Source organism: Lithobates pipiens, unplaced genomic scaffold (assembly GCF_037356315.1).
Source record: "Lithobates pipiens isolate NorthernLeopardFrog02 unplaced genomic scaffold, aLitPip1_a1.2 Scaffold_13, whole genome shotgun sequence".
NCBI lineage: Eukaryota > Metazoa > Chordata > Amphibia > Anura > Ranidae > Lithobates > Lithobates pipiens.
The window spans coordinates 109,060,518-109,083,611 of record NW_027507718.1 but is presented as its reverse complement, the minus strand read 5'-3'; the positions used below and the strand labels follow the sequence as shown (position 1 = coordinate 109,083,611).

Here is a 23,094-nt window from a genome sequence, read left to right as displayed (position 1 = left end):
AGGGTGCGTGTTTTGCCACAGGATTGGCATGTCTCGGTATTTGATATGAACAGAGGGAGGAAGCTATAGTCATTAAACCCGTCCATAATGTCTGCAAGACACAACACAAGACAAACCCTAATGTCAGGCTAAACTCCACTAATGCAGGCCTCAATCTAGAAGCAGTGTAGCCTAGTGATGTGCCAAGTTCAAAATTTCACCTTCGTTTGCGCGTTCGTCGCCTCAGCTTCTCCCTCTGTTCACAGATCTTACAGACGACACACGCGTGTTACGTTTTATATACAGTGCGCATGCGTGCAACTCCGCCCGCCCCTGACGTTCTTTCCAGACTATTCCACGCCCCTTCGCTTCTGTCGCAGTGGGGAGAGCACATGGCGGAGAGAACACATGTGCGCACTAATAATTACACTAGCAAGGAGGAGGGTGAGGAAAGCCCGGAGCCTGAAACGTCCCGATCCAGAAAAACAAGATTTAAGGCCGCAAATATGTCTTTTGGAGAGATGTTGGAGATGGTCGACATATTGAACAAGACCGACTATGATGGAAAGTATGGACCTTACCCAAACCCAAATATCAGAAAGGCCAAGATCATGAATAAAGTTGTGAAGATTCTTCTGCCTAATTTTGGGGTACACCGATCCATGGATCAACTGAGAAAACGCTGGTCAGACCTGAAACTGAGGGAGCACGAGCAGTACATAAGGATCAAGCGTGTTCTTGACAAAAGTAAGTAGTTGTCGTGTGTTCATATGATTATTATTGCTTGCATACTGCTCCATGTGCTTTGAGTTCATGTTGTGCATTTTAAAATGGCCACTTTCAAGTTCAGGGTTTCATTCGTTCGTAGGAAACATCATTCTTCCGGTAAGTATTCTAGCTGAACACAGTGTCCCCAATAATGTTATGACCTTGAAGCTCGGACAAAAAAAACAATTGAACAACACTTCCAAACAATGTTTCATATTGTTAATTCTTCCCTCTGTGTGCTAATTCTTTATTTTTTCAAAAATGGAGGACACCAGGAGGACACCAGGAACCCCACCCCTCACAAAGAAGGACAACTTCCAAAAGCACGAACAGAGGAGCAGGAGGAGGAGGAGGAGGAAGGAGAGATCGTGCAGGTTGGGCAAATTGTCACCACAACAGGTGAGTGTCGGAGAACACAGCTTCCGGTAAGCTCATCAATGTATGTTTTTTTTTTGTTTTGTAGGTGATGTGGAAGAAGATTTCCGTTTTACCAGTGAAAGTGCCCAGATCGGGGAGATAATGGGGTGCAATCGGGATTGGGAACATATCCTGCAAAACATCAATGATGTTAATTGAAATTTGAAGAACATCATTGATGTTTTGGGGAGAGTGTGAAACACCCCAAACTAGATAGGGTCTTAATTTTGGAATGTTGTATTTCTCAAAATTCAAAATTTGGAAGATGCACAGAGTGTGTAAACATGCATTATCTCCCTTCATGGGGGATCAATGTACGTGTTTTGTGTAAAGTGTCTGAGATGAAGGGGTTGCAGCCCCAAAGCATGTACATTGATCCCCCATGATGGGAGATAGCACATGTTGACACACTGTGTGCATCTTCCAAATTTTGATTTTTCAGGGGTGACAACCCATGTGATGAAGGAAGATCAGACCAGTTTGTACATAATCATGTCTGATATTGTCTTCACTTTTCAAAGTTGAACTTTGTAAGTTCCTGTGTTCTGTATTTTACAGTTAGATACATGCCTGTTTACACAAAAACAACAATTAAACAACATTTTTATTAAACTCTGTTTTGGAAACACACAATTTATTGGTTGGTTGTAAAAACCTTTTCAAAACGCACATGTGAATGTGGTTGGATTAAACAGTTAAATTAGCAACAATGTGTGGCTTCCTTTTTCATGGCAACAAAAATGTATTTGGAGTACAATTTAAGTTTGTGCTGAGAAGGAGTGTGATTTACTAAAGGCAACTCCACTTTGCACTCCCAGTGCAGTTTCAGGTGTACTTTTGCAGTGCACTTGTAGTGCATAGGGGATGTGCCTTTACTAAGAAAACACCCACAGTGATGTCTAAAATTTGACAATCATGCCATTTTCCTGCCATGGTGCTGAAAATGAGCACGATTTTGGTCAGTAATGCACTACATACATTAATTACCAAAAAAGAAGGTGTGTATGTAGCAGACCCACAACATAATAAGATTATCTGAAGAAGAGACTGTCCCCTCATCTCGCTCTGAACTTGGGTTTGCACTGTTGGTGAAAAAGGCACAACTTGATAAAACCTAATTATACCTAGGAGACACACAAAACCAAGCCAAGCAGTAAATGAAGGAGTTTCAGATAAAAATGTATTTTTAAAATGCCGCTCAGACATTGTCTGGCATATCAATGGCTAGTGATGGACAAACTTCCGACGGGACGTTTCGCGAACGCGGACCACGAACGTGGCAGATAGTTTGCGAACCGTAACGTTCGCGGCGGGCCCCATTGACTTCAATGGGAGGCGAACTTTGCAAACCTACAGGTCAAATTTGCAGCCACAAAATAATTAATAGCTGTGCAAACATAGTCCCACCACATGGCCAATGACATTACACATGTATGAGGTGAATCTGGGATCGACAACTACAAGCATTCTTTTTTTTATATGTGAAATTGTTGTGACAATTCAGGACTGTGGAGCGCATGAAGGCAATGGAGGAGAGGGAAGGTCAGGGTAGGCAAAGAAGAGGGTGCAGGAGATGATCACCAGCAGCGTGACATACAGCAATGACACCTGCACCATGATAGAGTCATCTGACATCAGCACCGTGATAGAGAACACTGACATCAGCAGCGCGACATACAGCAATGACACCTGCACCGTGATAGAGTGATCTGACAACAGCACCGTGATAGAAAGCACTGACAGCAGCGTGACATAAAGCACTAACACCAGCACCGTGATATACTGCACTGACAGCAGCACCGTGATAGAGAGCACTGACATCAGCAGCGTGACATACAGCAATGACACCTGCACCGTGATAGAGTGATCTGACAACAGCACCGTGATATAGAGCACTGACATCAGCAGCATGACATAAAGCACTAACACCAGCACCGTGACATACAGCACTGACAGCAGCACCGTGATAGAGAGCACTGACATCAGCAGCGTGACATAAAGCACTAACACCAGCACCGTGATATACAGCACTGACATCAGCAGCGTGACATACAGCAATGACACCTGCACCGTGATAGAGTGATCTGACACCAGAACCATGATAGAGAGCACTGACATAAGCAGCGTGACATAAAGCACTAACACCAGCACCGTGATATACAGCACTGACAGCAGCACCGTGATAGAGAGCACTGACATCAGCAGCGTGACATACAGCAATGACACCTGCACAGTGATAGAGTCATCTGACACCAGCACCGTGATAGAGAGCACTGACATAAGCAGCGTGACATAAAGCACTAACACCAGCACCGTGATATACAGCACTGACAGCAGCACCGTGATAGAGAGCACTGACATCAGCAGCATGACATACAGCAATGACACCTGCGCCGTGATAGAGTGATCTGACAACAGCACCATGATAGAGAGCACTGACATCAGCAGCATGACATAAAGCACTCACACCAGCACCGTGATATACAGCACTGACACCAGCACCGTGATAGAGAGCACTGACATCAGTAGCGTGACATAAAGCACTCACACCAGCACCGTGATATACAGCACTGACACCTGCACCGTAAGCAGCCCCAGGAGGAAGTCAGCATAGCACAGGGATGGTGGGAGCACCTCATAATGAGCATAGCACAGGGATGGTGGGAGCACCTCATAATGAGCATAGCACAGGGATGGTGGGAGCCCCTCATAATATGCACAGCAGAGGTACAGCCCCAGGAGGAAGTCAGCACAGCACAGGGATGGTGGGAGCCCCTCATAATAAGCAGCCCCAGGGGGAAGTCAGCACAGCACAGGGATGGTGGGAGCCCCTCGTAATAAGCAGCCCCAGGAGGAAGTCAGCACAGCACAGGGAAGGTGGGAGCCCCTCATAATGAGTATAGCACAGGGATGGTGGGAGTCCCTCATAATAAGCACCCCCAGGAGGAAGTCAGCACAGCACAGGGATGGTGGGAGCCCCTCATAATAAGCAGCCTCTGTAGAAATATGACACCGCTCAACCTCTTCAAAGAGGAGGGTACGGACATATAGTACGGTGTGCTTTTTTTGGACAAGGAAGTGAGTCAAATGAAGAAAGAAGGTCTGTGTGCTCGATTAAAAAAATTGTTTATAGACATATACATGATCTACTGGTCACATGTGTTGAATTCCTCCGAGATCCATGCCTCATTCATTTTTAGAAATGTGAGGTAGTTAACACTGTCGTGAGCTAGGCGAGTACGCTTATCGGTCCAGATCCCCCCTGCTGCGCAGAACGTCCTTTCGGACAAGACACTGGATGAGGGGCAAGCCAACAGTTTGATTGCAAATTGGGCAAGCTCTGGCCAGAGGTCAAGCCTGCCCACCCAGTAGTCCAGGGGTTCATCACTCCTCAGAGCGTCCACATCGGCCGTTAACCCGATGTAGTCGGACACCTGACAGTCTAGGCGTTCCCTGATGCTGGATCCGGATGACACCTGTCAATGGGTCGGCTGAAAGAATGACCTCATATCAGAAGTCACCAACACATCTTCAAACCGGCCTCTTCTTGCAGGCGCTGTTGGATTGGTACCCGCAACTCTGGGAGTGGGAATTGCTCCTCTGCCAGCGCACGCAAAAGCAGAATGCAGCATTTCTCGAAGCAAGGCCTGGAAGTGCTCCATTCTGACAGCCCTCTGTGACAGCGATAACATTTCCGCTATTTTGTGTTTGTACCGGGGGTCTAAGTACGTTGCCACCCAGTACTGGTCCTTGACCCTTATGCTTTTTATACGGGGGTCCCTATTAAAACACTGGAGCATGAAGGCCCCCGTTTGCACTAAACTGGAAGCGGTGTGGTGGCCTGGCTCCTGCTCATCATCCAGGATAATGTCGTCCTCTTCATTCTCCTCTCCCCATCCACACACAACAACAGGGATCCCAGAAAGGTTTAAAGCATGCTATTCTTGCTCCTCCTCATCCGCCCCGGCACCATCCTACTCTGACTCCTCTTCAGACTCCTGTTGTTCACTTGTCTCAGATAGAGTAGCCCCCCCCCCCTGGGAATTCATCCAGCATTGCGACTTCCTCATCTTCCCGCTCCTGCTCCTCCACAGCTTGATCAATGACACGAAGCAATGCACGCTCCATAAAGAAGGCATAAGGTACCATGTCACTGATGGCGCCATGGCTGCGACTGACCAGTTTGGTGATCTCCTCAAATGGGCGCAGAAGTCTGCATGCGTTGCGCATGAGCAGCCACTGGCGCGGCGAAAAAAAACCCAGCTCCCCAGAACCTGTTCTGCCGCAGAGTTCATACAGGTAGACGTTAACTGAACGTTTCTGCTGGAGCAGCCTATCAAGCATATAGGAGGTTGAGTTCCATCGCGTCAGGCAATCGCAAATAAGACGTCTGACCGGCAGATTGTGTCGCCGCTGAATGTCAGCAAGGCGAGCCATGGCCGTGTAAGATCTTCTGAAATGGGACGAGATTCTCCTTGCCTGCCGCAAGATGTCCTGGACCCCAGGGTATTTGACAAGGAATCGCTGCGCGACCGAGTTTTTAGACGTGTGCCATGCATGGCACGTGCGTGATTTTGCCCTGTTTCAATGCGCTAAGCAGATTGGCACCGTTGTCACACACCACTTTACCAACTGTCAAATTGAGCGGTGTTAGCCACTGATCTGCCTATGAACGCAAAGCTGAAAGGAGTGCCGGGCCAGTGTGGCTCTTGGCTTCCAGGCACAACAGACGCAGCACAGCATGGCAGCGTCTCACCTGGCTTGTTGAATAGGTTCTGGGGAGCTTGGGCGGCGCAGCGGAAGAGATGCTAGCAGCGGAAAAGGAGGAGTCAGCTGAGGAGGAGAGGGAGGAGGATGGAGTAGGAGGAGGAGGAGAAGAAGAGCCAGGCCTGCATGCAATCCGTGGCGGTAAAACCAAATCTACACGGGTGCCACGGGTTACATGCTTGACGGCCATCAGAAGGTTCACCCAGTGGGCAGTAAAAGTGATATAACTTCCCTGCCCGTGTTTGCTAGACCATGTGTCTGTGGTCAGATGTATCTTGGCACCGACACTGTGTGCCAGAGATACATTCACTTAATGCTGAACATGGCCATATAGCTCTGGGATGCGCTTCTCTGAGAAATACTTCCTTCCTGGGACCTTCCATTGTGGTGTTCCAATGGCCACAAATTTTCGAAAGGCCTCCGAGTCCACCAGTTTATATGGCAGTAGTTGGTGGGCTATCAGTTCTGACAAGCCAGCCGTCAACTGTTGGGCAAGAGGGTTATCCGGCATCATCATTTTTTTACGCTCAAACATTAGGCCCATGGAAGCCTGCCTTTTTGCAGAAAAACGTGAGCTTGGCGTGATGGAAGGTGGAGTGGAGGAAAATGGTGAGGAGAGAGGAGAAGGAGAAGTAGAAGACGAGGCTGGACAGTGAGAGCCTGGAGTGTGGCTTTGTGTGTTCCGTTGCTCCCACTGGGCTCGGTGATGGCTGCTCATGTGCCTTCTTAAGGCGGTCGTCCCTAGGTGAGTGTTGGGCTTACCGCGACTAATGCGTTGACTGCAAAGATTGCAGATGGCAACGCTATTGTCAGCAGCGGACACGTTAAAAAAAGCCCACACTGTGGAGCCATGTGCCGGTGTCCTGGGAGCACCAGATGTGACCTTACATGGTCGATGACTCGTTCCTGATACATTTGCAGTCTGCTTTGTCCCTCCTGTGCAATGTAAGTTATTCCTGCTTCTCCTCCCTATCTGCTGGTCCATATCTCTCTCTGAACTCCCCTCCTCTTCCTCTCTTGTGGGCATCCACGTGACATCACTAGACACGTCATCATCGACGTCACCTTCCCCACCGCTATAAGTAGAGATCTCGGAGTAGGCAGCAACACCGGGGACCAACCTCCTCCTTGGGCTGATCTGGGTATTGTCGTCAGACTGCTGAGTAGCGGTTGTTGCTACCTCCTCTTCCTGATCCAATACCAAGAGTGGCTGCGCATCAGAAATGTCTTGATATGGATCGGAAAATAATTCCTGTGACTCAAGCGGAAGGTATGTGGTGGTGGTGGTGTTGTTGGTGGTAGTGTCTTTGGGGGTGCACATAGCAGAGAGTGAAGAAAAGGGTGCAGATCGAGAGGATGAGGAGGGTGCAGAAGAGTAAGGCTGAGTGAGCCACTCAACCAAGTCTGGTGCGTCCTTTAAAGTAATTGAACGCACCTTCTGCAACTTCCCACTTTGGCTCAAGCCTGTTACTCCTGCCCTACCCCTACCACCCTTGCAGAAGGGCATGCCTCTTCCTCTGCCTGTCATTTTTTAAATGACCCTGTGACAAAACTCTCAGTCCCTATACTGATGAAGGACTGCTGCAGTATAGGGCAGCGGTCAGCAGTAGTGCACCTCAACCCTATGTATTGTGGACCTATACCAGTCCTTATGGAATAGCAGACTGTACCTCACTCAACCCTATGTACTGTAGCACCCTAGACCTTACCATTCCTTATAAGGACCTTTGTGGAACAAGTAGGTTGTGAATGATTAGCAGACTGCAGCAGAAGGGCAGCAGTCAAGTATAATATTCTTTCTATATTTGGAAGAAAGAATATTATACGTGTACAAGCCTATTACCATACCAGTCCTGAAAAGAACCTTTGTGGACCTAATAGTAACAGCTACTGATTAAACTGACTGTCCCTCACTGCCTCACACACAGCTTCCTGCCTGTCCCTATATAAACTGACAAAACAGAGGCTGCTGGAACAATAACTTGAATTGCACTTTTGTGGACCTAATAGTAACAGCTAATGATTACACTTACTGTCCCTGCAGCACACAGCATCCTCTCCCTTTCTCTACACTGACAAAAGACTCTCAGGCTGCTGCAACAATCACTAGCACAGCACTGCCTCAAACCTATATCCTGAACTACACCTAACACCTATACCATGATACCAGTCCTTAAAATAACTTTTGTGGACCTAATAAATAGTGATTTGGGTCACAAAAGTCTCTCCCTGCTCCACACAGCAACCTCTCCCTATAGTGACAGAAGAAAGAATGTAAAATGGCCGCCGGATCGGGTCTATTTATAAGTTAGGGGGAATGTCCAAGTGTCCATGTGCTCTAATGTCTCAATTGGCTGTCCTGTACCCCATGATGGATGTGTCATCATAGGTCAAAGTTCTTTTACACAGTAAACACGGAAGTCCGCCGGGCGAACGGCGGCAATAGTCCGCCGAACGGGCGGACGGCGAACAGCTGAAATTCGCCACGAAACGACCGCCGGGCGAACCGGTCGGCCATCCCTATCAATGGCCCCCCTACCCACAAAGTAGTCCATGTATTGTGTTCTAACCTCACGGGCGCTTTGGGGGGGCAAGCCAGGATGAGCATGTTGAAGTCCCGTGAGGTTATCTGCATAGTCCCTCAAGTCTGCTTCTTGTTGGCCAACTGAGACCGCATAGTTCGCAGAAACATTTTTCAAATAATTGTGAAGAACAGAGCACGCCAGCACTATGTGATTCAGTTTGTATTCCGCCATGTGAATAGGCGTAAGAAAAAGGCGGAACCAGCTGGCCAGTATACCAAAAGTGTTCTCCACCACTCTTCGGGCTCTGGACAGGTGGAAATTAAAAATCCTCATCCGCAACGAAGACGAACGGGAGTCCTTCCTGATTCTCCTCTGGGGGTGGCAAGCCCAGACTGCCACTCTGGAGATGCCAGTAGAACTCCGTCCGTGAGAACACTCCACCATCCGACATCCGTCCATTTTGCCCCACGTCTTCATACAAAAACTCATATGTCGCAGACACCACCGCCAACATCACGATACTATGAAACCCCTTATAATTATAATAGTACGACCCCGAGTTGGGTGGTGGGACGATGCGGATGTGCTTCCCATCTATTGCTCCTCCACAATTGGGAAAGTCCCAACGACTGGCAAAGTGGGAGGCCACAGTCTGCCATTCCTGTGGCGTTGAAGGACACTGTGGAGTGAAACAAGAACAAAAATTAGTAATTTGACCAATCAACATTCCAAGCAGATTAAACACAAACATTTTGTGACTAAATTAGTCAAACATTTTGGGACCTGAGTATTTAAAGCCTAAAGTCTAATGTCCCCTTATGAGAGTCATCACCCCCCATCTCCCCCATCTGATGGGCCCTTGCTAAAAAATGAGGGGGGATGTTTAGGACAGGTAACCCTCTCCACTTGATTGAGAGCTGAATGGCTAAATAATGTGGGATACTTTGGGAAGCCCCTCCTTAGTTACGCTATTGGCAGCCCACGGGACAGGTAAGAAGTGTCAGAATAACAAAAATTTACCAAAATGTAAGCAATTTTTGACATTCTGATATTACATATCCAGATAATTAATAGGTTAAAACCTAAAAAAAAAAAAAAAACAATTAGAAAGTATTGAGGCAGGCCCTTGCACTACATGCTTAGGTGAATTCATCCATACATGTGAGCATCAAAAAGGTAGGTATAGTTTGGTAAAGTCATCAGATAGAGGATTGCTATCAGCTGAACTAGCAGTTGGGGGGAGGGGGGTTCCTAATGAGTTTGGCACAACCCCCCCCCCCCCCCAAAAAAAAAAACACTCTGCATGAATTTAAGCACACACATCACATTTGTAGACATTTTAGGGGGTGTTTAGGGTAAAGCAATACTATGGAGCTGACAAAAGACATTGTTAAGTGACTAGACTATAGTTTTATGGGCCAAGAAGAGCATGGTGGGGAAGTTAGTGAGGCAAATATGCCTGAGGACAAAGGGGCACAGCATATGAATTAGAGCATATTGCAATGATGGAAATTAGGGAATGAGGAAAGAAATGCAAGACATTAGCAATCATGAAATACATAGAATGTGATGTTAAAGGATAAAACTTACCTTCATATAGTCCTTCTGCAGGACCTGAATGATGGCAGAACAGGTCTCTGAAATAATGATCCCTAGAGCCTGGGGGGAGATGCCTGTAGAGAACTTGAGGTCCTGAAGGCTTCTCCCAGTCGCCAAGTAGCGCAACGTGGCGATGAGCCTCTGCTCAGGAGTGATGGCTTGCCACATGCAGGTATCCTGCCTGGTGATATAAGGGGTCAGCAAAGCCAGCAGACGGTGAAAAACGGGGTCCGTCATCCGGAGATAATTCCTGAAATCATCAGGATTATTCTCCTAGATCTCACGGAGCAAAGGCATGTGCGAGAACTGGTCACGCTGGCGCAACCAATTCTTGGTTCACAAACGCCTCCCCTCCCTGTTCATGGACCGGGCTTGTGTCAAAGTAGCAACCCCAACACGAAGCCCCTGCACAGCAGAAACTCTACGACGAGTACGTAGAGGAAACATGGTTTGAAAACGGTCGGCTGGTCAGAACAGACACCAGAAAGCACAGATAAACAGCAAGGCCTAAAAGAATGACCTGAATAGCAGAAGCAAGCAGACAATAAGAAATGCCTTTCAAAGCGTACTATACCAAGATATAGTCCACAATGATCAACAAATACTTACTGACTGCACGCACTGATTATCAGATACGCAAAGACAAGCACAAACTGAAGAGCTGTAGCGATCTGAATCACAAATCTGAAAAGCGCGAATCGTCTCTCACCAAACTTCTACTAACACGCGATAGACACGAGATCAGCAGAAGGAGCCCAAAGGGTGCCGGACGTGGAGCTGAACTTCCTTTTTCTAGTCCCGCCGTACACGGCTTACGTCACCGCCTTCTTGGCAACCGCTAAATCAGACAACTTGGCCCGACCGTGTGTATGCAACAGTTTCGGACACAATCCGTCTGACTAAATCTGATGGACAAAATCCGACAGATTTGGTTGGCAAAATCTCCGACCGTGTGTACGTGGGCTAAAAACGTAATTTCCTGTTTCTTCTTGAAGGACACACAAGACAGCCAGGCAGCAACCATTGAAACACACATGCTTTCATAAGCTTATTACAGCTTTATAACTATTCTATTTCATATATTTTTAACCTACACTGAACTGAACTATTATACTTTTTACATTGTATTTATGATGCCAACTGTGTGAAAAATAAACTCACACTTTCTTTTAAGTCAGTTTGACTATCAATGCTATTGATTCGGAAACGCCTCTAAGATATAAGAATATAGACATAAATAATATTCTACAGTGTCCAAGTCTGACCTTGCCCCTAGGTATCCCTACACCATGTAAATCAGATGCTGGCAATTGTACGATCAGATGCTGGCCGATCATACCTTGGGCTGCTTTGCAGGATCAGGGAGGCCATGCACCGTAGGTTAGCTGAGGCATTCAATCCGGAGTCCTCTGGGTCAATAAGGACAGCATTATCTGCAGCTACCTCCTCCCAGCCACGTACAAGTCCATGGGTTTTTTGGGACTGTAAATCATACCTACAAGACTGCTGATTCTGACTGCCAGGCTCCACCTCCATGCTGACACAATCATCCTCCTCCTCCTCCTCCTCGTCCTCTTCCTGTGTGATGGGTGGGGAAGCAGGAACACTGTCTGGATAAAGGGGGCCTTGAGAGGCAAGAAAGTCCTCCTCTTCCTGCCTCTGTTCTGCCTCAAGTGCCCTGTCCATTACTCCACACAGCGTATGCTCTAACAGGTAGACAAGAGGTACAGTGTCACTGATGCATGTACTGTCACAGCTCACCATTCTTGTGGCCTCCTCAAACGGTGACAGGACAGCGCATGCATCCCTGATCATGCCCCACTGGCGTGGTGAGAAAAAACTGAGCTCCCCTGACCCTATCCTGGTGCCGTAGTAGCACAGGTACTCATTGATGGCCCACTGCTGCGTGTGCAGCTGCTGCAGCATGGCCAACGTTAAGTTCCACCTGGTGGGCATGTCACATATAAGGCGGTTCTTGGGCAGGTTCAACTCCTTTTGGAGCTCAGCCAGCCGAGCACAAGCATTAAATGATCATCAGAAATGCACAAAGACTTTCCTGGCCTGCTTCAGGACATCCTGTAAGCCCAGGTACCTGCCCAAGAACCGCTGCACCCCCAGGTGAAGGACGTGAGCCACACAGGGCACATGGGTCAGTTGTCCCTGTCGGAGGGTGGAGAGGAGGTTGGTGCCATTGTAGCAAACCACCAATCCTGGCTTAAGCTGGCATGGCATCAACCACCTCTCGGCCTGCCCCTGCAGAGCTGACAAAATATCTGCCCCAGTGTGGCTCCTGTCCGCCAAACAAACCAGCGCAAGCACGGCTTGGCATTGTTTTGCCTGTGTACTTGCGTAGCCCCTTGAAAGCCTACGGAGCACCGCTGGTTCCGAGGACAGAGCACTGGAAGAGGCTATGGAGAAAGAAGAAGAGGAGGGGGTGGAGGAGAGAGGTATGTCACAACCAGTAGTAGCATTTGGAGGCGTGGTGGCAGAACAACCTCCAACACTATTGCACCTTGTCCTGCATCCTTCCCATCTGCCAGAAGAGTGACCCAGTGGGCCGTGAAAGACAGGTAATGTCCCTGTCCATGCTTGCTGGACCATGAGTCAGCAGTAATATGCACCTTACCGCTGACCGCCCTGTCAAGCGAGGCAAGGACATTGCCTTCCACATGCCATTAGAGACCCGGAATCGCAAAAAAAAGAAAGAAAAAGTGGCGTTTGGTGACCTGCCACTGAGGAACCGCACATTGCACAAATTCACGAAGGGGGCTGAGTCTACCAACTGAAAGGTAGCAGTTGAAGTGCTAGCAATTTAGCCAAGCTAGCATTCAACCGCTGGGCATGTGGATGGCTGGGAGTGAACTTCTTTCTACGGTCCAGCAGCTGGGGCAGGGAAATTTGCCTGCTACAATCGGACGTGGGTGTACTGCTAGCAGAGTGCCCACAAGCACTTGGCTGTGACACACCTAATTCTACACCTTCATTCCTCTCAGTGCAGGTTTCAGAGAGGACTGAAGGTCTAGTGGGGTTGGAGATCCAAGCTGATGAGGAGCAAGGAGAGGTCCGCTTTGTTCTTTGGTGTGGGTCTTTGAGGTAAGCTTGCCAACGAGGTGGTCAAACATATAGTCAAACATATGGTGCCCAAGCGGCTGATGTTTTGGCCACGCGAGATACACTTGAGACATATGTTGCAAATAGCAGTGGTGCGATCTGATGCACTCGTCTCAAAAAAGGCCCACACCAAAGAACTTTTAGAATAACGCGCAGAGGGAGAGCCCTGCACAGGCGGATCTCTGCGGTGTGATTCGGTCAGTGTGCTGCCCCTAAGCTGGCCCCCGGAGGGCATCCTGCCTCATTGGAGATGTGCCTCCTCCTCCTCCTCCTCCTCTCCAGGCACCCACATGGAGTCAGTGCCCTCATCATCCCCTACCTTTTCATCACTGGAGCAAACCTGGCAGTATGCTGCAGCCTGTGGAACATGACTACTAGATTGCTGTCCTTCTTGAGCATCCCCTCTCTCTGCGCTCATGCTACTGCCTTCCTCTAGCTGAGTATCATCATCAGAGCCTACAAAACCATGGACATCCTCCTGGAGCATGTACCCAACACTGTGCTCAAAGAGTTCGGGGGACTCCTCAGGAGGACGTGGTGGGTCTAGGGAAGGAGTCACTGATGTAGACATTGAGAGGAGGGAAGACGATGCGTTGTCAGCTGCTTTGTTAGTACCCTGAGCCTGGATGAGAGAGGGTGAGGAGGATGAAGAGGGCTTGGTCATCCACTCTACCAAGTCTTCGGGATGATGTGGCTCAACATGTCCAGCTGCCGAAAATAAGGACAAGCATGTCCCATGGCCATGTGCTGATGACCATGCATCCCATCCATAACCAGCCCTGTTGTCTCTAGACACAGAGCCTGCTTGCCCTCTTTTATTGGCTCATGCCTGTCTGCCTCTCCTTGTTGGCCTTCCAGACATGGTAATGGCCTAAAGAGAGATGGGAAAACCAGCAATTGGGTAGTGTATATTGTGCTGGAGGCACAGAACACCCACTAACTCCTGCAGATGCCTTTATTATAGAACAACAGGAATTAAAGGGTAGATACCAGTGTATACTGTGCTGTGCTGGAGGCACACAACACCCACTAACTCCTGCAGATGCCTTTATTATAGAACACCAGCAATAAAGGGTAGATACAGGTGTATATTGTGCTGTGCTGGAGGCACACAACACCCACTAACTCCTGCAGATGCCTTTATTATAGAACACCAGCAATAAAGGGTAGATACAGGTGTATATTGTGCTGTGCTGGAGGCACACAACACCCACTAACTCCTGCAGATGCCTTTATTATAGAACAACGGGAATTAAAGGGTTGATACCGTTGCATACTGTGCTGTGCTGGAGGCACACAACACGCACTAACTCCTGCAGATGCCTTTACTATAGAACACCAGCAATTAAAGGGTAGATACCGGTGTATACTGTGCTGTGCTGGAACACCAACTAACTCCTGCAGATGGCAGATGGCTCAATTAGAGAAGAGCAATATAGGTAGATACAGGTGTATACTGCGCTGAAGGCACACAGACAACACACACAAATTCCTGCAGATGGCTGATGGCTCAATTAGAGAAGAGCAATATAGCAATATAAGTAGATACAGGTTTATACTGCACTCAAGGCACACAGACAACACCCACAAACTCCTGCAGATGGCTGATGGCTGATGGCTCAATTAGAGAATAGTAATATAGCAATATATGTAGATACAGGTGTATACTGCGCTGAAGGTACACAGATAACACCCACTGACTCCTGCAGACGACGGAACACTACACAAGGCCGCCGCGCTGGCGGCCTTATATAGTGTGGGGCATGTACCACACAGCCTGAGCTATAATTGGCCACAGGCATCCTGCCTGAGGCCAATCATGGCTCTCCTCACTGCCGGCGCTGTGATTGGCCAAGCATGCGGGGTCACAGTGCATGCTTGGCCAATCATGAGCCAGAAATGCACAGTGATGGCGCAGTGCATTGTGGGCCTTGAGCATCACATGAATTTGGCGCGAACGGCCCACAGAGTTCTGGCTTTGCCGAACGGGTGAACAGCATGTGTTCGACTCGAACACCAAGCTCATCCCTACTTATATGTATGGTATTGCCATAAAAAAGTATTTGGGGACCAGGGTCCTGCCCCAGGGGACATGTATCAATGCAAAAAAGTTTAAACAATTTTAATTTTTTTCAGGAGCAGCGATTTTAATAATGCTTAAAGTGAAACAATAAAAGTGAAATATTCCTATACATTTCGTACTTGGGGGGTGTCTATAGTATGCCTGTAAAGTAGGGCATGTTTCCCATGTTTCCCAAGGAAAAAAAGTCATTTAAAAGTACTCGCGGCTATAATGAATTGTCGGTCCCAGCTATACACATAAAAGTAATTGAAAAAAACGGCATGGGATTCCCCCACAGTCGATTACCAGACCCTTTGGGTCTGGTATGAATATTAAGGGGAACCCCAAATTAAATACAAAAAATTGCGTTGGGGTCCCCCAAATTCCATACCAGACACTTATTTTAAAGGGAATCCCATGCCAAAATAAAAAAAATAAAATGGTGTGATTGGCATTTTCAGTTCCTTGGATATATATTTATATCCCTTTCCTGTTTTATACAGTTCAACTACTTTTTCCCACAGATCGTTTTACAGTTCTTTCCCCATGACTCAGACTCTAGAAACATCCGTGCAGCACTGGATGAAAGATGCAAGGGTCAGGAGTCCAGAAACTCATTGACCTTTTCTACACACACACACTAATTACAAGTAAACAGATCACAGGTGAGGATAGTTACCTTTAATAGCCATTCAAACCCCTTTGTGTCAAGTTGTGTGCATGTTATCAGGCCAAAATCACCAGGGTATGTAAACGTTTGAATCAGGGTCACTTAGGTAGTTTTTGTTGTGATTATGATTTAAAAAGAGTAAACACAGTTGATTGATAATAAATGGCTTCTGTCAAACACTAACCATGAGTGAAAGTGTTTTTGTTTTTGTGCTATCATTCATAGTCTCTGAAAAATGGCCAAGAAATCATAAATTCTGCCCGGGTATGTAAACTTATGAGCACAACTGTATGTGCTATTTTGTGTTGGTCTATCACATAAAATAAATACATTTATGTTTTTGGTTATAACATGACAAATGTGGAAAATTTCAAGGGGTATAAATACAATTTCAAGCCGCTATATACATATAAAACGTGTGAACGTGTGCATCCATAAAGGTTATTATTCAATAAAGTGCCAAGTAAGGTATACAGATTGTATATTTTCAAGTAAAGTGACAATTATTATGTGCAAAGCATAACAATAACTCAAATAATGTTAATTCAAAATGACAAATGTTCAAATGTGGCATAAAATTGGTAACTGAAGTAGACAGAAGAATCCCAATTCCAAATGCTGGTAGGGACACAGGTGCTCCACATGTGCTTGATCACAGTCCAAGAGTGCTCCAAGTGATCCCTTTTCCATGCTCCATTATATATAATAATGAATGGATGCTTACCAGATGAAGAGACCCCAAATCGATGTCTAGCCACACATTAGTGGGCAACACCCCCCCTGTGGGTATGCAGATAACACTCCCTTCACAGAACCCATATGTTAGCTGTGTCATAAAAAAAGATCACCCGATATTACAGCCAGGTAGGTGTCATCACTCATTAACTAGGCATGTGTGCACAAAAGGAACTCAATCGGTCATTGCGCAACTTCCCAACATAAGAAATGTATTAAAAGAACAGTATTCTAGTCACAAGTAAAATTAATACATCAGGCACTCAGAAATTATTGTCCTGCGTACCGGCGGGCATGTCTGACATCACTGCCATGTTCTCCAACCTTTATGAGTCCTGTAAAAAACATTTTATTGTTGTAAGCTAGTGTATATCTTGTACATGCTGTACTGTCGTAAATAAAATGTTGTTATTATTAATAAATTTCTTGTTGAGAAAAATTTACAGTTGTGCAACATTGGGGGGTAACACCCCCTAGTCTCTTCTACTGGAGGGGGCAGACAGAGGTGGCCTTCTATGGTTGATGTGGCTACATGCTGGATAGTGTCAACCATCCCATCCAAGACATCACGGGTCACCCGATTTCCGGTGGAACCAAGGAATCCTCAGGCAGTGGGGTCATATAAAAGGATGGGTCTGGGAGCGACAGGGCCTCTGCATCTTTGGAACATGTTAAGAGATGGTTTCTAGTAATTATACCAGACAGGGGTCAGCTGTCACAGATGTAAAGGCATTTTTTTTAATATATTTGCAGTGGGTTGTAAAGGAGAATACGTAATGGACTTTCTTTATGGATTACCAGATATGGTATGGGGATGTTGTTTACTAGAATATTTATGATCAAGTAGATTCATTTATTTTAACTTTTTATGAATAAAGCATTGTATAATAATTGTATCAAATGTGAGTGTTACATACCTCATTTTGTATCAGTAAAGTCTGTTTAAATCTCATTGAGGAACTTTTTGGAATATAAGAAATGTTTGGGATGTAGTGCGTTGGTGGTGGCTCTTTAAAAAATATTTTTTTTATATTTTGCTTGACTTTTTTTACTTTATAGACAGCAGAGGGGTTGGGTCCAGCTCTATTAAATTGAATTGTCTGTCCATGGTTTGCCCCTCTGAAGGTATCGTATGCCTGTTGATAAGACTACAGGGTAGGTTGCACTTTACCCTGATTACATTTATGAATACTGTGTCCTTATGTTTGGGCTTCTCTTATTTTTTATATACCAAATATGTTCTTCCATCTTGTTTTTGCTTTGGCCAGGTTAGGGTATATTTTGATGGCTGGTGGTGCAGTTCCTGGGCTGGCTTATATTGTGAAGTATTAATTAGATTATCATACTTACCCACATTCTTGGTAAACTTATGTTGGAGAGTCTATATCTGTGCTAAGGTGCATGTTTGTTTTTCACCATTGTCGCCATACTTTCTAGGTGAGGTAGATTTGCTACCACCCAAGTTATAGAAACAGACACAATGTTTTCTACTGAACCCCTGCTGGGTGTCATTTGGGTATTTAAAGATAAATATAGCTGTTGAGAGCATTAGGGTAATGTTCTTACATAGATGTGTTTTATCTGTTCTTGCCTCCTTTCATATAAGGGTGTGTGCTTTTAATTAAGATTTGGCCTCACACCTGCCCGCTGTTCTCTCATGAAACCTGAAAATCTATGTCCCTTCATAGGATAGTGCCACTTTATTGTCCTGAAATTTTTTCTCAGAATTATATTTTGTAAGGTTTATTGTGTTTATCTATGTTACTTGAACTGTGGCACTACTTTTGACATTCTATAGTAAACTGTACTTTAGGAAACCTTTAAAAAAAGTTTTCTACTATTAAAAACCTTATAAGAAAAGGGGTAACGTTAAGCTGTAAATATTTTGTAAGGTCAGAGGAATTTGACTACCAAGGTGTCTGAGAATCTGCAAGTAGTATAAGAAAGAAAGGGTTAATTGCTGGGTATACTCACCATCTAAAAGAAGTAATGACAATTTAGACAAATGTATTAATACCTAAGCCAGAGAAATCACCAAAAATGTAAATGACTACCATCACTTCTTAGAGGGAAGATATGGTGTCATCCAAAAGAAACAGAGTATCACCTGCATACAGAATAACAGTTGTATGTATGTTCTCATTGTGGAACCCTCTAATGTTTTATCCTGAAAACATAGCAGCCATAGGTTCCATGGCCATAGCAAATAACCGTGAGTGTGGATACCCTTCGGGTGACCCTGCCCAGAGTAAAGGTTGAATACAACCTACCTCCTTCATAGCATATACGAGTTTTACCCAAGCAATGAAGGCTGGCCCAAAGCCAAAAAAATCAAGCACTCCTATAGGTATTGTTGGCTTTGCTGCAAATGCCTTAGTGGCATTGAGTGATAACAATGACCCAGTTTACAAATCATCAGAGGGTTTTTGTCTGTTTATAAATAGTCTATGGAGGTTGATTGATGTAGATTTTTGAAGCATTAAACTTGCCTGTTCTGAAAGGATCACCAGGGTTATGACCGTGTTAAATTTTCCAGCTAAAACCTTCACCTGAACTTTGATATCACATAGCAGGGGAGAAATGGGCCTATATGTGTGGGGGTCTACAGAGTCTTTACTAGGTTTTAGAATTAGCATAATATTAGATGGTGGAAGAAATTCCTTAAGGAGTGCATCATTGAACAACTTCAGTAGTTTTTGTAGCATTAGTGTCAGCACTTTGGAGCTCCTACAAAGGAAACAACGCTTCTAGAAATTCCTATTGGGTAAGAAAAAGTATTGGTAAAGTAATATTTTTAATATATGGATGAAGGAATGGGGAGGAGTAGTTGGTTTTGGAGGTATATAAATGAGAATAGAAATGGACTAATTTCTGAAAGATAGCATTTCACGTGTTGACCATGTTCATGGTGTGGGACCAATAATTGTTGAAATTGCAGTTTCTTTTTTTTTTCTAATAGGCAACCCTAAGATTTATTCAAACTACTACATAAATCTTTTGTAAGGTGGGTTACCTGGAAGTAGCAAATTGCAGGTTAATTTTAGTGCAAATTATCTTAAATACATTCAATGCTTAATGAGATCACCAAATCTCTAATTTTACAGGAAAAAAATTGTCAGGCAAAATAGCTGTAGAAATGTGAGACACGTAATAACTAGGGATGTTGGTGGGAAGAAAGACCATAGTTCCAAACTGTACATTGCACATTGAGTCAGTGCAATAAGGATGCAACAGGGAAAAACAATGGAGGTACAATGATGCTTAAAAGATGTGAACACTAAATAGTTGCTAAGAGAATAAAAGCATTCTGAGTGATGCTAGTGTAGAAGGCCCATAGCAGTAACAACACAATCTGGGGTTGAAGAACATAGGATGGGATAACCCACCAAGACTGAAAGGGTCATAATATGCTGTATATGAGCCATAGTGTTGGGTACAGATTCCCCAGCTCTGTATTTGGCAAAGGGGGTGTGTTGGTAGAGGCAGAGTAGCAAGAATAAACTCCCCAAGCTGCTTGTACTCTAAAAGGGCCTTGTCAAGTTGAACTCTTAAGTGGGATTAGCTATGGTTGATTTAGGGAGAGGTGCCAACAGCAGAAGAAAAAAGTTTTTGATCTTGTGATGTATTTCTGAGACTTGCTGGGTAAAGCCTTGCATAGGAGAGGTGGAGTCATTGCAAACATTTTTTCTCCTTTGAGACTTTGGCTGTTCTGCATTGCACCTCCCAGATCTGGGGTCAAAAGATCCTCCAATGCTATGGAGCCAAGCCGGGGCCATCATTTCCTCACTCAGCATCCAGGCAATGAGGGGAGAGACTACTGGAGCTTAGCGGGAGGGAGGAACCCGCCCCCATCGATAAAAGTGATCTTGCATCAAATCTGCTGCAGAGACCACTTTTATCCTAAAGAGAACAGTCCTCCATTTTAAAAATACCAGTGGTAATGGTAGCTAGCTGCTGCCATAACAACAGTATTTAATGTCAAAGTAGCGACATATAATGATGGCGGCTGGTCCTTAAGAAGTTAAACAATTTGTTAAAAACACACTCCAGATGCTTATTTTTTTGGGGGCTGTCCTGAACAGGGCCTAACACACCATCACACACGTACTGCAAATGCTTCGCAGATGAACTGCAAACGCATGCCAATGCATTTATGTTGTGTTACCATAGACAAGAATGGAAAAAGTTGAGATGCTTCAACTCCTTTCCAATTGGACATGAAAGGAGAAGTATCACCAAAGCTTTTTTTGACTTTTGTTCTCCTATGGATCACAGGAGTGCAGTTTGTTTTGTGACCAGTTTTCAGCCAACAGCCAGCTAAAGCCTTCTGTCGGCTGTTGTCACTCAGCTGGTCCAGGCTCGGAAAAGATCCCAACTTTACAACAGCTGTCGCAGCCTCTCAGCTGAGCCACTGGAAGACTAAGCCAGCAGCTCCCTCCCTATCCCAGCACTCCAGTGAGCTGGAGGGGGCAGAGCAGAGATGACAGTGACTGCTCTCTGCTCAGAGAGGCTCAGAGAGGATGGGAGAGCTGAGCGATCAGCAGCATTTGATCACTCAGTTCTCAGTGCAGAGGCGGTGGGGGACAGATACAGCATTGGATCGATGCTGCAACTAACTAAATTAGTAAATTTATTCTTTCCTTTTTTGAAAACCTCCTACTTCTCTTTGAAGCTTCATTTTTGAAGTGCAGCAACATGATGCGATGCAAATGCTTCATATTTTGATAATATGCATAACACAGTGCTATTCACAGTATCAATTGTAGACTGCCTTACTAGGAGTTTGAAGAAAGTTAAAAATGCACCTCAAACTATTGCTTTTAATACCAGTGTGAATAGGGCCAAAGTCTATTGGAAATAAGGAAATTAATTCAACCTAATAACATAACAAATTAATATTTGTTTCAAATGAGAGCAGAACGATTGCCTTTGACTCTTGGATAAACAGCCAATTCTTTTTGCATTGACATTTTTCATTATTATAAAAAATGCATTACATATTATATGGAAACATATTGCAATAAATACAATACAGTATAAAATTGAAAGAAGATGATTCCTACTTATTGTGTTTGAGTTGGATGGAGTTGGATCCATCAGAATCTTTGAATCCTAACACAACAAATGAATCTGAAATTATGAACATCACACGTTAAAACAAATATAGGCAATCTTCAGAAATAGTTTTGAAATGAAATAAAAGTCCAGCGCTAACTCAAAGTAGCATGAGTCAATATACAACCCTATATAATCATTTTGTGCAGGATAGTGTTCCACAATAAAAAGTTTTTGTTGTCGAACACTATCCTGCACAAAATGATTATATAGAGTTGTATATTGATTTATGCTATTTTGAGTTAGCGCCGGACTTTTATTTAATTTTTAAATTATTTTGTAAGGTGTATTCATTCGCTTGAAAAGGGGCAGCTGTACGCACATTTGTTCACATAAAAACATTTTTTTTGGCGCCACTACTTGTTATCCAATTATGCACAATCTTCAGAAATAACTTCCAAAATATGAAATGATTCAGAACAACAAATATACGAAATGAATCGGAAATATATGAAACCAATTTAGAAAACAAATAATTCTAACATAACAAATATAGAAAACAAAACAAAATGATTTACCTAACAAATGAATCTGAAATGCAACAATTTTTTCCATTGTGCACATTTGTAATCATGGGGCTCTGCCATGGTGTAAAATTAAGAAAGGGGTGTAGAGATAGCACAGGGTTCTCACATTTTCAGCTTGCTTTGTATTGTGAGCAGAGAAAGTTGTTTTTAAAGTTTTCTCTGGCTTTTGTAATCCCTAATCGGGGCCTGGAGCTTGAAGCTGGGTTCACATATGTGCCGTTTGCAGTTCACAGCACAGGGTCCGGAGCTCCCTGTTCACTGGTTCAGGTGCAAATTCAGGTCTGAATTTTTGCCTGAATTGGCACCCAAACAGGACCCACATATGCACAGGACCCTTCTACAATGCATTGAGATTACACTCCCCTGTCATGCGAATTGGATGTGGTGAAAAAACACTGCTGCCTGTGTACAGGCTGAGTACATGGGTGTGCAGGGTAGTTATAAGCCAGGTCTGATGAGAGCTCAGGGCTGTTGCTGCCATTTGGACACACAGCTTGTGTGTGAAGATGGTGTGTTCCAGGCAGGAGGGGTGACTTGCTTGGGAGACAAGATCTCATGTTTGGGGGGACATCTTATCTATAGAACTGTGAAAGTCAGAACAGCTATACAAGTCTGGAGAGACTGGGAAGGTTGAGATGACTAGTGAGTCCAGGGGGACTGAAGGGAGTCTGAGTTCCCAAGGAATGTGGGAGAACTCAGGGTGCTGGGCAAACCCTATCAAGAGGCCAGGAGTGAGCCCATACAGAAAGATGCTGTGACAGGTGGGCCTGAATAACCCATGGTCTAAAAGACCAGTGCTAGTAGCAGCAGTGTTGCTAA

At 45.1% G+C, this 23,094-nt stretch overlaps 1 long non-coding RNA gene across 1 annotated transcript; it reads left to right on the top strand.

Moving 5' to 3' along the window:
* Positions 1-561: 561 nt before the first annotated feature.
* Positions 562-1,334, top strand: LOC143976027 (uncharacterized). The gene is made up of 3 exons (XR_013272459.1): positions 562-726; positions 1,092-1,146; positions 1,211-1,334. It is a non-coding gene; the product is annotated as an uncharacterized LOC143976027 (long non-coding RNA).
* Positions 1,335-23,094: the final 21,760 nt, after the last annotated feature.